This window comes from Miniopterus natalensis, chromosome 18 (genome assembly GCF_054644295.1).
Source record: "Miniopterus natalensis isolate mMinNat1 chromosome 18, mMinNat1.hap1, whole genome shotgun sequence".
Lineage (NCBI taxonomy): Eukaryota > Metazoa > Chordata > Mammalia > Chiroptera > Miniopteridae > Miniopterus > Miniopterus natalensis.
Window position 1 is genome coordinate 1,187,502 of NC_142098.1, and position 18,017 is coordinate 1,205,518.

The window sequence follows — 18,017 nt, forward strand, 5'->3', positions numbered from 1 at the left end:
TGAGAACATTCAAGAAACCAGAAAAGAAGGGTATTTTGATGTGAATTTCAGATGGCTATGTACAAAAGGACATTTCTATTGGTTGCCGAGTGCAAAACCATGATTGACCTCATGTTCTCCATGAAAACCTTACATTTCCAAGTGACCTGAAGTAGGACTTTCACAAAAAGATGTGTTTGCGTGTCTGTGGTGAGAGGAGCTCTAAGTAGTGTATTCAGTGCTGGAGAGTAACACACCCTACAGAATTTACACAGCGTTTTGAGAGCACCAACATGCTTCAAGCTGAAACTGCTACAAGGTGTGTGTAGCATGCAGAAAGAAGGCTTGTCATTTCAAAGAAAGAAGTGGAAACCAAAATGCAGGTAGTGAAACGAGCACACCAGTATGGGAGATGTGCATGTGGACAGTTTCAAGCAGCAGCTCTTTGTGGACTCTTGGAGACAGCGCTGTGAAAAATTTTGTACGAAGCGGGATTTGGCCAAAGTTGAAAGACCTATCAAAACCAACCCTAAAGAACTTAGCCAAACAATGAATGTTGCAACAAGCTCCTGCAGGAAAGGTGCTTCTATGAGACAACCCCCGAGCAGGTAGCTACATTCTGCACAGTAAAAATGCAAATGAATTCCAGGCTGAAAACTCACTCCAGAAGGATGAAATGCATGTGTTTCTCTCTGAAAGAACACTCTGCCACTAGGCTTTTGCTTATTCCTTCAAAGTCTTTGTAGAAACATGTGTTTTCACTGCTGGAATACGTTTTGGGATGCATTGTTTCCATCTCTTGCAAGCCTCATGTTGTTTCTTACACAATGTGGAAAAACAAGGAGTATGTTTCCCAAATCACTTGAAATCCAGGAAAACGCACACTACATCACTCTTGCTCAAACACGATCTTTCTCCTAATGTGCTGAGAACATTCAAGAAACCAGAAAAGAAGGGTATTTTGATGTGAATTTCAGATGGCTATGTACAAAAGGACATTTCTATTGGTTGCCGAGTGCAAAACCATGATTGACCTCATGTTCTCCATGAAAACCTTACATTTCCAAGTGACCTGAAGTAGGACTTTCACAAAAAGATGTGTTTGCGTGTCTGTGGTGAGAGGAGCTCTAAGTAGTGTATTCAGTGCTGGAGAGTAACACACCCTACAGAAGTTACACAGCGTTTTGAGAGCACCAACATGCTTCAAGCTGAAACTGCTACAAGGTGTGTGTAGCATGCAGAAAGAAGGCTTGTCATTTCAAAGAAAGAAGTGGAAACCAAAATGCAGGTAGTGAAACGAGCACACCAGTATGGGAGATGTGCATGTGGACAGTTTCAAGCAGCAGCTCTTTGTGGACTCTTGGAGACAGCGCTGTGAAAAATTTTGTACGAAGCGGGATTTGGCCAAAGTTGAAAGACCTATCAAAACCAACCCTAAAGAACTTAGCCAAACAATGAATGTTGCAACAAGCTCCTGCAGGAAAGGTGCTTCTATGAGACAACCCCCGAGCAGGTAGCTACATTCTGCACAGTAAAAATGCAAATGAATTCCAGGCTGAAAACTCACTCCACAAGGATGAAATGCATGTGTTTCTCTCTGAAAGAACACTCTGCCACTAGGCTTTTGCTTATTCCTTCAAAGTCTTTGTAGAAACATGTGTTTTCACTGCTGGAATACGTTTTGGGATGCATTGTTTCCATCTCTTGCAAGCCTCATGTTGTTTCTTACACAATGTGGAAAAACAAGGAGTATGTTTCCCAAATCACTTGAAATCCAGGAAAACGCACACTACATCACTCTTGCTCAAACACGATCTTTCTTCTAATGTGTTGAGAACATTCAAGAAACCAGAAAAGAAGGGTATTTTGATGTGAATTTCAGATGGCTATGTACAAAAGGACATTTCTATTGGTTGCCGAGTGCAAAACCATGATTGACCTCATGTTCTCCATGAAAACCTTACATTTCCAAGTGACCTGAAGTAGGACTTTCACAAAAAGATGTGTTTGCGTGTCTGTGGTGAGAGGAGCTCTAAGTAGTGTATTCAGTGCTGGAGAGTAACACACCCTACAGAATTTACACAGCGTTTTGAGAGCACCAACATGCTTCAAGCTGAAACTGCTACAAGGTGTGTGTAGCATGCAGAAAGAAGGCTTGTCATTTCAAAGAAAGAAGTGGAAACCAAAATGCAGGTAGTGAAACGAGCACACCAGTATGGGAGATGTGCATGTGGACAGTTTCAAGCAGCAGCTCTTTGTGGACTCTTGGAGACAGCGCTGTGAAAAATTTTGTACGAAGCGGGATTTGGCCAAAGTTGAAAGACCTATCAAAACCAACCCTAAAGAACTTAGCCAAACAATGAATGTTGCAACAAGCTCCTGCAGGAAAGGTGCTTCTATGAGACAACCCCCGAGCAGGTAGCTACATTCTGCACAGTAAAAATGCAAATGAATTCCAGGCTGAAAACTCACTCCAGAAGGATGAAATGCATGTGTTTCTCTCTGAAAGAACACTCTGCCACTAGGCTTTTGCTTATTCCTTCAAAGTCTTTGTAGAAACATGTGTTTTCACTGCTGGAATACGTTTTGGGATGCATTGTTTCCATCTCTTGCAAGCCTCATGTTGTTTCTTACACAATGTGGAAAAACAAGGAGTATGTTTCCCAAATCACTTGAAATCCAGGAAAACGCACACTACATCACTCTTGCTCAAACACGATCTTTCTCCTAATGTGCTGAGAACATTCAAGAAACCAGAAAAGAAGGGTATTTTGATGTGAATTTCAGATGGCTATGTACAAAAGGACATTTCTATTGGTTGCCGAGTGCAAAACCATGATTGACCTCATGTTCTCCATGAAAACCTTACATTTCCAAGTGACCTGAAGTAGGACTTTCACAAAAAGATGTGTTTGCGTGTCTGTGGTGAGAGGAGCTCTAAGTAGTGTATTCAGTGCTGGAGAGTAACACACCCTACAGAATTTACACAGCGTTTTGAGAGCACCAACATGCTTCAAGCTGAAACTGCTACAAGGTGTGTGTAGCATGCAGAAAGAAGGCTTGTCATTTCAAAGAAAGAAGTGGAAACCAAAATGCAGGTAGTGAAACGAGCACACCAGTATGGGAGATGTGCATGTGGACAGTTTCAAGCAGCAGCTCTTTGTGGACACTTGGAGACAGCGCTGTGAAAAAATTTCGTACGAAGCAGGATTTGGCCAAAGTTGAAAGACCTTCCAAAACCAACCCTAAAGAACTTAGCCAAACAATGAATGTTGCAACAAGCTCCTGCAGGAAAGGTGCTTCTATGAGACAACCCCCGAGCAGGTAGCTACATTCTGCACAGTAAAAATGCAAATGAATTCCAGGCTGAAAACTCACTCCACAAGGATGAAATGCATGTGTTTCTCTCTGAAAGAACACTCTGCCACTAGGCTTTTGCTTATTCCTTCAAAGTCTTTGTAGAAACATGTGTTTTCACTGCTGGAATACGTTTTGGGATGCATTGTTTCCATCTCTTGCAAGCCTCATGTTGTTTCTTACACAATGTGGAAAAACAAGGAGTATGTTTCCCAAATCACTTGAAATCCAGGAAAACGCACACTACATCACTCTTGCTCAAACACGATCTTTCTTCTAATGTGTTGAGAACATTCAAGAAACCAGAAAAGAAGGGTATTTTGATGTGAATTTCAGATGGCTATGTACAAAAGGACATTTCTATTGGTTGCCGAGTGCAAAACCATGATTGACCTCATGTTCTCCATGAAAACCTTACATTTCCAAGTGACCTGAAGTAGGACTTTCACAAAAAGATGTGTTTGCGTGTCTGTGGTGAGAGGAGCTCTAAGTAGTGTATTCAGTGCTGGAGAGTAACACACCCTACAGAATTTACACAGCGTTTTGAGAGCACCAACATGCTTCAAGCTGAAACTGCTACAAGGTGTGTGTAGCATGCAGAAAGAAGGCTTGTCATTTCAAAGAAAGAAGTGGAAACCAAAATGCAGGTAGTGAAACGAGCACACCAGTATGGGAGATGTGCATGTGGACAGTTTCAAGCAGCAGCTCTTTGTGGACTCTTGGAGACAGCGCTGTGAAAAATTTTGTACGAAGCGGGATTTGGCCAAAGTTGAAAGACCTATCAAAACCAACCCTAAAGAACTTAGCCAAACAATGAATGTTGCAACAAGCTCCTGCAGGAAAGGTGCTTCTATGAGACAACCCCCGAGCAGGTAGCTACATTCTGCACAGTAAAAATGCAAATGAATTCCAGGCTGAAAACTCACTCCAGAAGGATGAAATGCATGTGTTTCTCTCTGAAAGAACACTCTGCCACTAGGCTTTTGCTTATTCCTTCAAAGTCTTTGTAGAAACATGTGTTTTCACTGCTGGAATACGTTTTGGGATGCATTGTTTCCATCTCTTGCAAGCCTCATGTTGTTTCTTACACAATGTGGAAAAACAAGGAGTATGTTTCCCAAATCACTTGAAATCCAGGAAAACGCACACTACATCACTCTTGCTCAAACACGATCTTTCTCCTAATGTGCTGAGAACATTCAAGAAACCAGAAAAGAAGGGTATTTTGATGTGAATTTCAGATGGCTATGTACAAAAGGACATTTCTATTGGTTGCCGAGTGCAAAACCATGATTGACCTCATGTTCTCCATGAAAACCTTACATTTCCAAGTGACCTGAAGTAGGACTTTCACAAAAAGATGTGTTTGCGTGTCTGTGGTGAGAGGAGCTCTAAGTAGTGTATTCAGTGCTGGAGAGTAACACACCCTACAGAAGTTACACAGCGTTTTGAGAGCACCAACATGCTTCAAGCTGAAACTGCTACAAGGTGTGTGTAGCATGCAGAAAGAAGGCTTGTCATTTCAAAGAAAGAAGTGGAAACCAAAATGCAGGTAGTGAAACGAGCACACCAGTATGGGAGATGTGCATGTGGACAGTTTCAAGCAGCAGCTCTTTGTGGACTCTTGGAGACAGCGCTGTGAAAAATTTTGTACGAAGCGGGATTTGGCCAAAGTTGAAAGACCTATCAAAACCAACCCTAAAGAACTTAGCCAAACAATGAATGTTGCAACAAGCTCCTGCAGGAAAGGTGCTTCTATGAGACAACCCCCGAGCAGGTAGCTACATTCTGCACAGTAAAAATGCAAATGAATTCCAGGCTGAAAACTCACTCCAGAAGGATGAAATGCATGTGTTTCTCTCTGAAAGAACACTCTGCCACTAGGCTTTTGCTTATTCCTTCAAAGTCTTTGTAGAAACATGTGTTTTCACTGCTGGAATACGTTTTGGGATGCATTGTTTCCATCTCTTGCAAGCCTCATGTTGTTTCTTACACAATGTGGAAAAACAAGGAGTATGTTTCCCAAATCACTTGAAATCGAGGAAAACGCACACTACATCACTCTTGCTCAAACACGATCTTTCTTCTAATGTGTTGAGAACATTCAAGAAACCAGAAAAGAAGGGTATTTTGCTGTGAATTTCAGATGGCTATGTACAAAAGGACATTTCTATTGGTTGCCGAGTGCAAAACCATGATTGACCTCATGTTCTCCATGAAAACCTTACATTTCCAAGTGACCTGAAGTAGGACTTTCACAAAAAGATGTGTTTGCGTGTCTGTGGTGAGAGGAGCTCTAAGTAGTGTATTCAGTGCTGGAGAGTAACACACCCTACAGAATTTACACAGCGTTTTGAGAGCACCAACATGCTTCAAGCTGAAACTGCTACAAGGTGTGTGTAGCATGCAGAAAGAAGGCTTGTCATTTCAAAGAAAGAAGTGGAAACCAAAATGCAGGTAGTGAAACGAGCACACCAGTATGGGAGATGTGCATGTGGACAGTTTCAAGCAGCAGCTCTTTGTGGACACTTGGAGACAGCGCTGTGAAAAAATTTCGTACGAAGCAGGATTTGGCCAAAGTTGAAAGACCTTCCAAAACCAACCCTAAAGAACTTAGCCAAACAATGAATGTTGCAACAAGCTCCTGCAGGAAAGGTGCTTCTATGAGACAACCCCCGAGCAGGTAGCTACATTCTGCACAGTAAAAATGCAAATGAATTCCAGGCTGAAAACTCACTCCACAAGGATGAAATGCATGTGTTTCTCTCTGAAAGAACACTCTGCCACTAGGCTTTTGCTTATTCCTTCAAAGTCTTTGTAGAAACATGTGTTTTCACTGCTGGAATACGTTTTGGGATGCATTGTTTCCATCTCTTGCAAGCCTCATGTTGTTTCTTACACAATGTGGAAAAACAAGGAGTATGTTTCCCAAATCACTTGAAATCCAGGAAAACGCACACTACATCACTCTTGCTCAAACACGATCTTTCTTCTAATGTGTTGAGAACATTCAAGAAACCAGAAAAGAAGGGTATTTTGATGTGAATTTCAGATGGCTATGTACAAAAGGACATTTCTATTGGTTGCCGAGTGCAAAACCATGATTGACCTCATGTTCTCCATGAAAACCTTACATTTCCAAGTGACCTGAAGTAGGACTTTCACAAAAAGATGTGTTTGCGTGTCTGTGGTGAGAGGAGCTCTAAGTAGTGTATTCAGTGCTGGAGAGTAACACACCCTACAGAATTTACACAGCGTTTTGAGAGCACCAACATGCTTCAAGCTGAAACTGCTACAAGGTGTGTGTAGCATGCAGAAAGAAGGCTTGTCATTTCAAAGAAAGAAGTGGAAACCAAAATGCAGGTAGTGAAACGAGCACACCAGTATGGGAGATGTGCATGTGGACAGTTTCAAGCAGCAGCTCTTTGTGGACTCTTGGAGACAGCGCTGTGAAAAATTTTGTACGAAGCGGGATTTGGCCAAAGTTGAAAGACCTACCAAAACCAAACCTAAAGAACTGAGCCAAACAATGAATGTTGCAACAAGCTCCTGCAGGAAAGGTGCTTCTATGAGACAACCCCCGAGCAGGTAGCTACATTCTGCACAGTCAAAATGCAAATGAATTCCAGGCTGAAAACTCACTCCAGAAGGATGAAATGCATGTGTTTCTCTCTGAAAGAACACTCTGCCACTAGGCTTTTGCTTATTCCTTCAAAGTCTTTGTAGAAACATGTGTTTTCACTGCTGGAATACGTTTTGGGATGCATTGTTTCCATCTCTTGCAAGCCTCATGTTGTTTCTTACACAATGTGGAAAAACAAGGAGTATGTTTCCCAAATCACTTGAAATCCAGGAAAACGCACACTACATCACTCTTGCTCAAACACGATCTTTCTCCTAATGTGCTGAGAACATTCAAGAAACCAGAAAAGAAGGGTATTTTGATGTGAATTTCAGATGGCTATGTACAAAAGGACATTTCTATTGGTTGCAGAGTGCAAAACCATGATTGACCTCATGTTCTCCATGAAAACCTTACATTTCCAAGTGACCTGAAGTAGGACTTTCACAAAAAGATGTGTTTGCGTGTCTGTGGTGAGAGGAGCTCTAAGTAGTGTATTCAGTGCTGGAGAGTAACACACCCTACAGAAGTTACACAGCGTTTTGAGAGCACCAACATGCTTCAAGCTGAAACTGCTACAAGGTGTGTGTAGCATGCAGAAAGAAGGCTTGTCATTTCAAAGAAAGAAGTGGAAACCAAAATGCAGGTAGTGAAACGAGCACACCAGTATGGGAGATGTGCATGTGGACAGTTTCAAGCAGCAGCTCTTTGTGGACACTTGGAGACAGCGCTGTGAAAAAATTTCGTACGAAGCGGGATTTGGCCAAAGTTGAAAGACCTTCCAAAACCAACCCTAAAGAACTTAGCCAAACAATGAATGTTGCAACAAGCTCCTGCAGGAAAGGTGCTTCTATGAGACAACCCCCGAGCAGGTAGCTACATTCTGCACAGTAAAAATGCAAATGAATTCCAGGCTGAAAACTCACTCCAGAAGGATGAAATGCATGTGTTTCTCTCTGAAAGAACACTCTGCCACTAGGCTTTTGCTTATTCCTTCAAAGTCTTTGTAGAAACATGTGTTTTCACTGCTGGAATACGTTTTGGGATGCATTGTTTCCATCTCTTGCAAGCCTCATGTTGTTTCTTACACAATGTGGAAAAACAAGGAGTATGTTTCCCAAATCACTTGAAATCGAGGAAAACGCACACTACATCACTCTTGCTCAAACACGATCTTTCTTCTAATGTGTTGAGAACATTCAAGAAACCAGAAAAGAAGGGTATTTTGCTGTGAATTTCAGATGGCTATGTACAAAAGGACATTTCTATTGGTTGCCGAGTGCAAAACCATGATTGACCTCATGTTCTCCATGAAAACCTTACATTTCCAAGTGACCTGAAGTAGGACTTTCACAAAAAGATGTGTTTGCGTGTCTGTGGTGAGAGGAGCTCTAAGTAGTGTATTCAGTGCTGGAGAGTAACACACCCTACAGAAGTTACACAGCGTTTTGAGAGCACCAACATGCTTCAAGCTGAAACTGCTACAAGGTGTGTGTAGCATGCAGAAAGAAGGCTTGTCATTTCAAAGAAAGAAGTGGAAACCAAAATGCAGGTAGTGAAACGAGCACACCAGTATGGGAGATGTGCATGTGGACAGTTTCAAGCAGCAGCTCTTTGTGGACACTTGGAGACAGCGCTGTGAAAAAATTTCGTACGAAGCGGGATTTGGCCAAAGTTGAAAGACCTTCCAAAACCAACCCTAAAGAACTTAGCCAAACAATGAATGTTGCAACAAGCTCCTGCAGGAAAGGTGCTTCTATGAGACAACCCCCGAGCAGGTAGCTACATTCTGCACAGTAAAAATGCAAATGAATTCCAGGCTGAAAACTCACTCCAGAAGGATGAAATGCATGTGTTTCTCTCTGAAAGAACACTCTGCCACTAGGCTTTTGCTTATTCCTTCAAAGTCTTTGTAGAAACATATGTTTTCACTGCTGGAATACGTTTTGGGATGCATTGTTTCCATCTCTTGCAAGCCTCATGTTGTTTCTTACACAATGTGGAAAAACAAGGAGTATGTTTCCCAAATCACTTGAAATCCAGGAAAACGCACACTACATCACTCTTGCTCAAACACGATCTTTCTTCTAATGTGTTGAGAACATTCAAGAAACCAGAAAAGAAGGGTATTTTGATGTGAATTTCAGATGGCTATGTACAAAAGGACATTTCTATTGGTTGCCGAGTGCAAAACCATGATTGACCTCATGTTCTCCATGAAAACCTTACATTTCCAAGTGACCTGAAGTAGGACTTTCACAAAAAGATGTGTTTGCGTGTCTGTGGTGAGAGGAGCTCTAAGTAGTGTATTCAGTGCTGGAGAGTAACACACCCTACAGAATTTACACAGCGTTTTGAGAGCACCAACATGCTTCAAGCTGAAACTGCTACAAGGTGTGTGTAGCATGCAGAAAGAAGGCTTGTCATTTCAAAGAAAGAAGTGGAAACCAAAATGCAGGTAGTGAAACGAGCACACCAGTATGGGAGATGTGCATGTGGACAGTTTCAAGCAGCAGCTCTTTGTGGACTCTTGGAGACAGCGCTGTGAAAAATTTTGTACGAAGCGGGATTTGGCCAAAGTTGAAAGACCTATCAAAACCAACCCTAAAGAACTTAGCCAAACAATGAATGTTGCAACAAGCTCCTGCAGGAAAGGTGCTTCTATGAGACAACCCCCGAGCAGGTAGCTACATTCTGCACAGTAAAAATGCAAATGAATTCCAGGCTGAAAACTCACTCCAGAAGGATGAAATGCATGTGTTTCTCTCTGAAAGAACACTCTGCCACTAGGCTTTTGCTTATTCCTTCAAAGTCTTTGTAGAAACATGTGTTTTCACTGCTGGAATACGTTTTGGGATGCATTGTTTCCATCTCTTGCAAGCCTCATGTTGTTTCTTACACAATGTGGAAAAACAAGGAGTATGTTTCCCAAATCACTTGAAATCCAGGAAAACGCACACTACATCACTCTTGCTCAAACACGATCTTTCTCCTAATGTGCTGAGAACATTCAAGAAACCAGAAAAGAAGGGTATTTTGATGTGAATTTCAGATGGCTATGTACAAAAGGACATTTCTATTGGTTGCCGAGTGCAAAACCATGATTGACCTCATGTTCTCCATGAAAACCTTACATTTCCAAGTGACCTGAAGTAGGACTTTCACAATAAGATGTGTTTGGGTGTCTGTGGTGAGAGGAGCTCTAAGTAGTGTATTCAGTGCTGGAGAGTAACACACCCTACAGAAGTTACACAGCGTTTTGAGAGCACCAACATGCTTCAAGCTGAAACTGCTACAAGGTGTGTGTAGCATGCAGAAAGAAGGCTTGTCATTTCAAAGAAAGAAGTGGAAACCAAAATGCAGGTAGTGAAACGAGCACACCAGTATGGGAGATGTGCATGTGGACAGTTTCAAGCAGCAGCTCTTTGTGGACTCTTGGAGACAGCGCTGTGAAAAATTTTGTACGAAGCGGGATTTGGCCAAAGTTGAAAGACCTATCAAAACCAACCCTAAAGAACTTAGCCAAACAATGAATGTTGCAACAAGCTCCTGCAGGAAAGGTGCTTCTATGAGACAACCCCCGAGCAGGTAGCTACATTCTGCACAGTAAAAATGCAAATGAATTCCAGGCTGAAAACTCACTCCAGAAGGATGAAATGCATGTGTTTCTCTCTGAAAGAACACTCTGCCACTAGGCTTTTGCTTATTCCTTCAAAGTCTTTGTAGAAACATGTGTTTTCACTGCTGGAATACGTTTTGGGATGCATTGTTTCCATCTCTTGCAAGCCTCATGTTGTTTCTTACACAATGTGGAAAAACAAGGAGTATGTTTCCCAAATCACTTGAAATCGAGGAAAACGCACACTACATCACTCTTGCTCAAACACGATCTTTCTTCTAATGTGTTGAGAACATTCAAGAAACCAGAAAAGAAGGGTATTTTGATGTGAATTTCAGATGGCTATGTACAAAAGGACATTTCTATTGGTTGCCGAGTGCAAAACCATGATTGACCTCATGTTCTCCATGAAAACCTTACATTTCCAAGTGACCTGAAGTAGGACTTTCACAAAAAGATGTGTTTGCGTGTCTGTGGTGAGAGGAGCTCTAAGTAGTGTATTCAGTGCTGGAGAGTAACACACCCTACAGAATTTACACAGCGTTTTGAGAGCACCAACATGCTTCAAGCTGAAACTGCTACAAGGTGTGTGTAGCATGCAGAAAGAAGGCTTGTCATTTCAAAGAAAGAAGTGGAAACCAAAATGCAGGTAGTGAAACGAGCACACCAGTATGGGAGATGTGCATGTGGACAGTTTCAAGCAGCAGCTCTTTGTGGACTCTTGGAGACAGCGCTGTGAAAAATTTTGTACGAAGCGGGATTTGGCCAAAGTTGAAAGACCTATCAAAACCAACCCTAAAGAACTTAGCCAAACAATGAATGTTGCAACAAGCTCCTGCAGGAAAGGTGCTTCTATGAGACAACCCCCGAGCAGGTAGCTACATTCTGCACAGTAAAAATGCAAATGAATTCCAGGCTGAAAACTCACTCCAGAAGGATGAAATGCATGTGTTTCTCTCTGAAAGAACACTCTGCCACTAGGCTTTTGCTTATTCCTTCAAAGTCTTTGTAGAAACATGTGTTTTCACTGCTGGAATACGTTTTGGGATGCATTGTTTCCATCTCTTGCAAGCCTCATGTTGTTTCTTACACAATGTGGAAAAACAAGGAGTATGTTTCCCAAATCACTTGAAATCGAGGAAAACGCACACTACATCACTCTTGCTCAAACACGATCTTTCTTCTAATGTGTTGAGAACATTCAAGAAACCAGAAAAGGAGGGTATTTTGATGTGAATTTCAGATGGCTATGTACAAAAGGACATTTCTATTGGTTGCCGAGTGCAAAACCATGATTGACCTCATGTTCTCCATGAAAACCTTACATTTCCAAGTGACCTGAAGTAGGACTTTCACAAAAAGATGTGTTTGCGTGTCTGTGGTGAGAGGAGCTCTAAGTAGTGTATTCAGTGCTGGAGAGTAACACACCCTACAGAAGTTACACAGCGTTTTGAGAGCACCAACATGCTTCAAGCTGAAACTGCTACAAGGTGTGTGTAGCATGCAGAAAGAAGGCTTGTCATTTCAAAGAAAGAAGTGGAAACCAAAATGCAGGTAGTGAAACGAGCACACCAGTATGGGAGATGTGCATGTGGACAGTTTCAAGCAGCAGCTCTTTGTGGACACTTGGAGACAGCGCTGTGAAAAAATTTCGTACGAAGCGGGATTTGGCCAAAGTTGAAAGACCTTCCAAAACCAACCCTAAAGAACTTAGCCAAACAATGAATGTTGCAACAAGCTCCTGCAGGAAAGGTGCTTCTATGAGACAACCCCCGAGCAGGTAGCTACATTCTGCACAGTAAAAATGCAAATGAATTCCAGGCTGAAAACTCACTCCAGAAGGATGAAATGCATGTGTTTCTCTCTGAAAGAACACTCTGCCACTAGGCTTTTGCTTATTCCTTCAAAGTCTTTGTAGAAACATGTGTTTTCACTGCTGGAATACGTTTTGGGATGCATTGTTTCCATCTCTTGGAAGCCTCATGTTGTTTCTTACACAATGTGGAAAAACAAGGAGTATGTTTCCCAAATCACTTGAAATCCAGGAAAACGCACACTACATCACTCTTGCTCAAACACGATCTTTCTCCTAATGTGCTGAGAACATTCAAGAAACCAGAAAAGAAGGGTATTTTGATGTGAATTTCAGATGGCTATGTACAAAAGGACATTTCTATTGGTTGCAGAGCGCAAAACCATGATTGACCTCATGTTCTCCATGAAAACCTTACATTTCCAAGTGACCTGAAGTAGGACTTTCACAAAAAGATGTGTTTGCGTGTCTGTGGTGAGAGGAGCTCTAAGTAGTGTATTCAGGGCTGGGGAGTAACACACCCTACAGAAGTTACAGAGCGTTTTGAGAGCACCAACATGCTTCAAGCTGAAACTGCTACCAGGTGTGTGTAGCATGCAGAAAGAAGGCTTGTCATTTCAAAGAAAGAAGTGGAAACCAAAATGCAGGTAGTGAAACGAGCACACCAGTATGGGAGATGTGCATGTGGACAGTTTCAAGCAGCAGCTCTTTGTGGACACTTGGAGACAGCGCTGTGAAAAAATTTCGTACGAAGCGGGATTTGGCCAAAGTTGAAAGACCTTCCAAAACCAACCCTAAAGAACTTAGCCAAATAATGAATGTTGCAACAAGCTCCTGCAGGAAAGGTGCTTCTATGAGACAACCCCCGAGCAGGTAGCTACATTCTGCACAGTAAAAATGCAAATGAATTCCAGGCTGAAAACTCACTCCAGAAGGATGAAATGCATGTGTTTCTCTCTGAAAGAACACTCTGCCACTAGGCTTTTGCTTATTCCTTCAAAGTCTTTGTAGAAACATGTGTTTTCACTGCTGGAATACGTTTTGGGATGCATTGTTTCCATCTCTTGCAAGCCTCATGTTGTTTCTTACACAATGTGGAAAAACAAGGAGTATGTTTCCCAAATCACTTGAAATCGAGGAAAACGCACACTACATCACTCTTGCTCAAACACGATCTTTCTTCTAATGTGTTGAGAACATTCAAGAAACCAGAAAAGAAGGGTATTTTGATGTGAATTTCAGATGGCTATGTACAAAAGGACATTTCTATTGGTTGCCGAGTGCAAAACCATGATTGACCTCATGTTCTCCATGAAAACCTTACATTTCCAAGTGACCTGAAGTAGGACTTTCACAAAAAGATGTGTTTGCGTGTCTGTGGTGAGAGGAGCTCTAAGTAGTGTATTCAGTGCTGGAGAGTAACACACCCTACAGAATTTACACAGCGTTTTGAGAGCACCAACATGCTTCAAGCTGAAACTGCTACAAGGTGTGTGTAGCATGCAGAAAGAAGGCTTGTCATTTCAAAGAAAGAAGTGGAAACCAAAATGCAGGTAGTGAAACGAGCACACCAGTATGGGAGATGTGCATGTGGACAGTTTCAAGCAGCAGCTGTTTGTGGACTCTTGGAGACAGCGCTGTGAAAAATTTTGTACGAAGCGGGATTTGGCCAAAGTTGAAAGACCTATCAAAACCAACCCTAAAGAACTTAGCCAAACAATGAATGTTGCAACAAGCTCCTGCAGGAAAGGTGCTTCTATGAGACAACCCCCGAGCAGGTAGCTACATTCTGCACAGTAAAAATGCAAATGAATTCCAGGCTGAAAACTCACTCCAGAAGGATGAAATGCATGTGTTTCTCTCTGAAAGAACACTCTGCCACTAGGCTTTTGCTTATTCCTTCAAAGTCTTTGTAGAAACATGTGTTTTCACTGCTGGAATACGTTTTGGGATGCATTGTTTCCATCTCTTGCAAGCCTCATGTTGTTTCTTACACAATGTGGAAAAACAAGGAGTATGTTTCCCAAATCACTTGAAATCCAGGAAAACGCACACTACATCACTCTTGCTCAAACACGATCTTTCTCCTAATGTGCTGAGAACATTCAAGAAACCAGAAAAGAAGGGTATTTTGATGTGAATTTCAGATGGCTATGTACAAAAGGACATTTCTATTGGTTGCAGAGTGCAAAACCATGATTGACCTCATGTTCTCCATGAAAACCTTACATTTCCAAGTGACCTGAAGTAGGACTTTCACAAAAAGATGTGTTTGCGTGTCTGTGGTGAGAGGAGCTCTAAGTAGTGTATTCAGTGCTGGAGAGTAACACACCCTACAGAAGTTACACAGCGTTTTGAGAGCACCAACATGCTTCAAGCTGAAACTGCTACAAGGTGTGTGTAGCATGCAGAAAGAAGGCTTGTCATTTCAAAGAAAGAAGTGGAAACCAAAATGCAGGTAGTGAAACGAGCACACCAGTATGGGAGATGTGCATGTGGACAGTTTCAAGCAGCAGCTCTTTGTGGACACTTGGAGACAGCGCTGTGAAAAAATTTCGTACGAAGCGGGATTTGGCCAAAGTTGAAAGACCTTCCAAAACCAACCCTAAAGAACTTAGCCAAACAATGAATGTTGCAACAAGCTCCTGCAGGAAAGGTGCTTCTATGAGACAACCCCCGAGCAGGTAGCTACATTCTGCACAGTAAAAATGCAAATGAATTCCAGGCTGAAAACTCACTCCAGAAGGATGAAATGCATGTGTTTCTCTCTGAAAGAACACTCTGCCACTAGGCTTTTGCTTATTCCTTCAAAGTCTTTGTAGAAACATGTGTTTTCACTGCTGGAATACGTTTTGGGATGCATTGTTTCCATCTCTTGCAAGCCTCATGTTGTTTCTTACACAATGTGGAAAAACAAGGAGTATGTTTCCCAAATCACTTGAAATCCAGGAAAACGCACACTACATCACTCTTGCTCAAACACGATCTTTCTCCTAATGTGCTGAGAACATTCAAGAAACCAGAAAAGAAGGGTATTTTGATGTGAATTTCAGATGGCTATGTACAAAAGGACATTTCTATTGGTTGCAGAGTGGAAAACCATGATTGACCTCATGTTCTCCATGAAAACCTTACATTTCCAAGTGACCTGAAGTAGGACTTTCACAAAAAGATGTGTTTGCGTGTCTGTGGTGAGAGGAGCTCTAAGTAGTGTATTCAGTGCTGGAGAGTAACACACCCTACAGAAGTTACACAGCGTTTTGAGAGCACCAACATGCTTCAAGCTGAAACTGCTACAAGGTGTGTGTAGCATGCAGAAAGAAGGCTTGTCATTTCAAAGAAAGAAGTGGAAACCAAAATGCAGGTAGTGAAACGAGCACACCAGTATGGGAGATGTGCATGTGGACAGTTTCAAGCAGCAGCTCTTTGTGGACTCTTGGAGACAGCGCTGTGAAAAATTTTGTACGAAGCGGGATTTGGCCAAAGTTGAAAGACCTATCAAAACCAACCCTAAAGAACTGAGCCAAACAATGAATGTTGCAACAAGCTCCTGCAGGAAAGGTGCTTCTATGAGACAACCCCCGAGCAGGTAGCTACATTCTGCACAGTAAAAATGCAAATGAATTCCAGGCTGAAAACTCACTCCAGAAGGATGAAATGCATGTGTTTCTCTCTGAAAGAACACTCTGCCACTAGGCTTTTGCTTATTCCTTCAAAGTCTTTGTAGAAACATGTGTTTTCACTGCTGGAATACGTTTTGGGATGCATTGTTTCCATCTCTTGCAAGCCTCATGTTGTTTCTTTCACAATGTGGAAAAACAAGGAGTATGTTTCCCAAATCACTTGAAATCGAGGAAAACGCACACTACATCACTCTTGCTCAAACACGATCTTTCTTCTAATGTGTTGAGAACATTCAAGAAACCAGAAAAGAAGGGTATTTTGCTGTGAATTTCAGATGGCTATGTACAAAAGGACATTTCTATTGGTTGCCGAGTGCAAAACCATGATTGACCTCATGTTCTCCATGAAAACCTTACATTTCCAAGTGACCTGAAGTAGGACTTTCACAAAAAGATGTGTTTGCGTGTCTGTGGTGAGAGGAGCTCTAAGTAGTGTATTCAGTGCTGGAGAGTAACACACCCTACAGAATTTACACAGCGTTTTGAGAGCACCAACATGCTTCAAGCTGAAACTGCTACAAGGTGTGTGTAGCATGCAGAAAGAAGGCTTGTCATTTCAAAGAAAGAAGTGGAAACCAAAATGCAGGTAGTGAAACGAGCACACCAGTATGGGAGATGTGCATGTGGACAGTTTCAAGCAGCAGCTCTTTGTGGACACTTGGAGACAGCGCTGTGAAAAAATTTCGTACGAAGCAGGATTTGGCCAAAGTTGAAAGACCTTCCAAAACCAACCCTAAAGAACTTAGCCAAACAATGAATGTTGCAACAAGCTCCTGCAGGAAAGGTGCTTCTATGAGACAACCCCCGAGCAGGTAGCTACATTCTGCACAGTAAAAATGCAAATGAATTCCAGGCTGAAAACTCACACCACAAGGATGAAATGCATGTGTTTCTCTCTGAAAGAACACTCTGCCACTAGGCTTTTGCTTATTCCTTCAAAGTCTTTGTAGAAACATGTGTTTTCACTGCTGGAATACGTTTTGGGATGCATTGTTTCCATCTCTTGCAAGCCTCATGTTGTTTCTTACACAATGTGGAAAAACAAGGAGTATGTTTCCCAAATCACTTGAAATCGAGGAAAACGCACACTACATCACTCTTGCTCAAACACGATCTTTCTTCTAATGTGTTGAGAACATTCAAGAAACCAGAAAAGAAGGGTATTTTGCTGTGAATTTCAGATGGCTATGTACAAAATGACATTTCTATTGGTTGCCGAGTGCAAAACCATGATTGACCTCATGTTCTCCATGAAAACCTTACATTTCCAAGTGACCTGAAGTAGGACTTTCACAAAAAGATGTGTTTGCGTGTCTGTGGTGAGAGGAGCTCTAAGTAGTGTATTCAGTGCTGGAGAGTAGCACACCCTACAGAATTTACACAGCGTTTTGAGAGCACCAACATGCTTCAAGCTGAAACTGCTACAAGGTGTGTGTAGCATGCAGAAAGAAGGCTTGTCATTTCAAAGAAAGAAGTGGAAACCAAAATGCAGGTAGTGAAACGAGCACACCAGTATGGGAGATGTGCATGTGGACAGTTTCAAGCAGCAGCTCTTTGTGGACTCTTGGAGACAGCGCTGTGAAAAATTTTGTACGAAGCGGGATTTGGCCAAAGTTGAAAGACCTATCAAAACCAACCCTAAAGAACTTAGCCAAACAATGAATGTTGCAACAAGCTCCTGCAGGAAAGGTGCTTCTATGAGACAACCCCCGAGCAGGTAGCTACATTCTGCACAGTAAAAATGCAAATGAATTCCAGGCTGAAAACTCACTCCAGAAGGATGAAATGCATGTGTTTCTCTCTGAAAGAACACTCTGCCACTAGGCTTTTGCTTATTCCTTCAAAGTCTTTGTAGAAACATGTGTTTTCACTGCTGGAATACGTTTTGGGATGCATTGTTTCCATCTCTTGCAAGCCTCATGTTGTTTCTTACACAATGTGGAA